Source organism: Cryptomeria japonica, chromosome 6 (assembly GCF_030272615.1).
Source record: "Cryptomeria japonica chromosome 6, Sugi_1.0, whole genome shotgun sequence".
In the NCBI taxonomy this organism is placed as follows: Eukaryota; Viridiplantae; Streptophyta; class Pinopsida; order Cupressales; family Cupressaceae; genus Cryptomeria; species Cryptomeria japonica.
Genome location: NC_081410.1, coordinates 147041874 through 147046593, shown reverse-complemented (window position 1 = coordinate 147046593; position 4720 = coordinate 147041874).

Here is a 4720-nt window from a genome sequence, read left to right as displayed (position 1 = left end):
ATGACAAAATATCTTGTGCCATAACCAGTTGTCTTCAATCTTTTCCACCAAACAACTATTCACATTAGTATTCAAATGAAAAAGATTACCTCTTGTCTGCTTTCTAGTAGTAATCAATTCTCCATTACTTCCAAGAATCCTGCACACTCCACTTTTAAATTCTAGAAGATATCCCTTATCATTTAATTGACCAACACTCAAAAGGTTGTGTTTTAATCCATCAACCCAAAAGACATCATCTGCATTGCTTTTTCCATCTAATGAAATAGTTCCTTTACCTTTTAACTATACAGGGTGTGTTGTTACCAAATCTTACCACACCGCCATCAAATTCTTCAAGGGATAAGAACTTGTGTATATCACTGGTCATGTGGTGTGAGCAACCACTATCTATTATCCATTCATCACTGCTATCCATGTGAGACACCAATGCCTTTTCATCAGTCGGATCTTCCTTCACAGCAACAAACATTATCTCCTCATTGTCATCATCTTCTAATTATTCATCAGTTACTCCTTCATCAACTGCAACATAGCAATGTTTAAGTCCCTTTCCTTTGAATTTCCTGAACTTTTCTTTTCTATCACTGTTAGGACAATTTGCAGCAATGTGTCCAATCTTATTGCAGGAAAAACACTTCAAGGGTAATTTACCTTTATATTTACCGGTGCCTCTAGCAAATCTTTTAGCCAATAGTGCCTCAAGTTCCATCGAATGATCTTCATTATCATCCTCACCTTTTCTACCGCCATGACTAGACCTGTAGTCATTATTATGACAAATATCCTTTCCTTTCCTAACAGATGTACCGGTTGCAGAATCTTTAAAAGCAGATTCAGATGGTTTTGAAACACTATTATCAAAGTTATTTAACTCAAACGCAGTCAACTTTCCAATAAGAGAATCAACAGTGACTTTATCTTTAGAGATAGATCTCAGTTCTTGAATTGCATAAACTCTAATAGCATACTGTGTTAGGAGAGTTCTAAACATTTTACTAACAACAATACCATCATCAATCTTACCTCTAGCACTCTTAATGCCACCTACAACCTCTTTAATCATTTGACCATATTGTGTAATGTTATCACCATTAGCCATTTTCATGTCATCAAATTTACCTCTTAAACTTTCTTCTTTTTCTCTTTGAACATGCTCATCTCCTCCATAAACCAATTATAATTTCTCCCATACCTCAAATGCAATTTCTAATCCATGAACATCTATATACTCAAAATCAAATAAAGTACTTACAATTGCTTCCAAGGCTTGAATGTTTTCTTGTTGTTCTTTAAGCTCATCTGGTGTCAAGGGGCTGGTAGTAGGAGCAACATACTTGTTCATCACATGATTCCAATATTGAGCACCCAATCCTTTAATGTATATCTTCATTTGGTCTTTCCATATCCAATAGTTGTCCTTGGTAAACTTGGGACCCTCATTCTTCATCATCTTTCTTCAGGATCTTTCCCTCAAGTTGTTAAGCTTTCTGCACACAGAGAACCAATGCTCTGATACCAATTGATAATCTTAGAGGATTCGGTAAATACTGAGAGGGGGGTGAATCAGTATTAATGATAATTTCAAACTTAAAACTTGAACTTATAAAACTTCTTCAAATCAAACATAAACCAATAATAAACTCTTTACCATTATCGGTAATCACTGATAACCAACTGTTAAACTGGTTTATCAGAACAGCTCATTAAGTGTTCATCAATATGCATAAACTGAAAGTAAAACATAACAGCACATAAAAATATTCACCATATGAACACCATGTTTTTCACATGGAAACCCAAATAGGGAAAAACAACGGTGGTAATTGGTACCCACAAAAATTGTGCACTCTTTCGGAATGCACCGTGTTAGGAGCCTAGCCTGGTTAGAAGCTTACAATGATGCTCTGTTAGGAGTAGACCATGTTAGGAGTCGCCCGGTTAAGGGATTTAGATGATGAACCCTGTTAGGAGATTTGACCTGTTAGGATCAACCTCGCAAGAGGATTTAACACTCAGTTGTTGAGCTACCTGGTTAAGGGGTTTACAATGTAAGGCATGTTAGGACCTACCCAGTTAAGGGATTTTGGCTATTGCAATTGTTAGAGAACAACAGTGAATGATCTAGGTGCAACACTTAACTGCTTGCTTGATCAGATCCAATTAAGCTCCAAATCTACTACTCTCTGGCAGATCTCATACTCTAGTTCGGCTTCATACTTTTCTCAAAACCACTGACACAACAAACATCAACTGTACCAACATAAATAACCTTTTCAACTTAGTCAGTTACAAAACCCTAAGACTTACAACATAGATCATCACAGATATTTTACAGCTCATTACAGATCATCATTGATCATCATATGGATCATTGCAATCAATTACAAATCAATTACAATTGTTGAATGATCATCATATCTCGATCTGATACAAATTCAAACCCTTAGAACACTTCGCTAAGCACTTTGCATATTCCCAAGAAATTCGCTCTCCAAACATGCCAAAACATCTTTCAAACACTTCACGCGGTTTGTGCCATGTCATCACCAACATTTGAACTTGATGTAGATCACCGCCAAACCAAAAATCATTACCGATTAAGAGAATTATTTACCGGTCCTTAAACCCTTCTTAAACCCTAGCAAAAATACAACAAAAATCATAAATATGATTTCTGATAACCAAAACATGATGTGGTTCTGGTCAGATACATATTACAATGATACAAGATCATATTCCAAACTGCAACACTTCAATCATCACCAATCGCCAGATTAGATCAAAACATTTCTCGTTTACCGGTTAAGTTCCTAATTCCCAGCTTACTGTCTATAATATCGGTAAGGCTTTTCAGGTAGACCAAAAAGACTTAGATGACAAAATACAACATAGTAAACATCAGTTGCCATCAATGACAACACAAATAACTGATCAAAGTCATCCAATCATGCAATCTCAATCTCTTCATCACAATGCCATCACAAACAGTCCTTTACCGGTTTAGTCACCATTCTTGATCTGCATTAGGTATGTCAATCATGCTGACAGTGCAAGGTGTAGGAATGTATGGCATTATTCTCTAATGATCTTGATAGTTTGTGTTCATATAGAATAATCCCTAAGTTATACTATCGAATAATGAGTGTATGTAGAACCCTAATATATAAATAATAAAAAAATGATTTAAGTAAAATATTATTGGCCTATCACCACCTAGTCCAATGCTTATTGCATTGGGAAACCAAGTCACAAATTGAAATAAAGAAGGATACATGTATAGAGCATAATGAAACTAAATGCGTATTTATGTACAAATCATAAATAACACCTCATGTAACTAGATATGTTTAATAGTCCATATTATTAATAAAAAAAACCACATGAAATAAATAAATAAATAAAAGATATTTCAATGAATTAGAAATCAATGTACAGTCATTTAACCCTTCCAACATTCATTCCAACAAATATGGAAAAAGAGAATCCATAACTAGGTTCAACCATCTCCTTAAATCATTACAAGTGATCATGCAAACATTCATTTACAAGAATTATGTTCATTAACTACCCTTCCTATGATTTAAAAAAGTATCACAACCTCTTACAGACCAAACTTGCATCGCTTGATGCTCTAGAGGTAGCTTAAGACACTTATAGTAAAAATAATTAGTAAAATGACCAACTATAAATATTATCATGTATATATAAATGACCATGCACTTGAAATCACTTTCTTGAGGAGCTCAAAATTGTTGAGAGGAATTTGACTTAATTTAACTCCTATTTTATAGTATCCATTTGGAATCATTATTGATATCTTGGGTTATGTAATGAGGAAGATGAAACTTGGCATTAAAATGGTAGGGGTCCAAGAAAATGCTTGCTTGAAGGATGAATATATTAAAAAATTCCTTGAAGGTTTAAAGATGAGGGTTCAAGGATTTACATACAAAATGACACGATAAATGTTGAGGTTGGGAATTAGACATTAGGATCTATGGATGCTAAGGTGAGTGGGGAAGTTAAGGACCACAAATCCTATCAAATAAGAATAATGAGAGAGTAGGTATTGGTATGTTGGAGTTCTTGATGCACTTGAGATATAATGTTATGGATAATTCTAAAGGTTCAAGAAGACAAGGGAGTGGGAAAGTAAGGACAATATTTTAGAGTAATTGACTCAACATGGGTGTAATGGTCTAAAAGTATACAATGATTTCATATTGAGTTAGGTTAGAGCCTAGAAGTTTGGCGTACCTAATCCCAAAGGATATAAAGGAAAGGAAAACTTGAAATCCAATTGGAATAGTGGTATGACAAGCTTTTGACTTCCAAGATACAAAATACTAAAATATTATGATTTCACCACATGGTGAGAATAAGTATTTAGGAATACATAATGCTATAGTGATTGGGAATTACCGAAACATAAACCTTCAAAGGGAATGCATGGAGAGAATTGAAACTCTAAAATCCTTAAGGTTGAAGGTTAATTAAGAGAAAACCTAAAAAATATAGTAGAATGAAAGAGCATGGGGAACCAATGGATTTAAGGGTGAATAAAAGGTATGAAAACACAAGAAATATTAAGACCCCACCTAAAGTAGGAAACTAGTCCAAACACCCTCATATTTAGAAAGAAAATAGTTTTTTTAAGGTTTCGGCACATGAAAAAAGTGTGAGGGGAGGAAAACAATAACACCATGCACAATTTTGA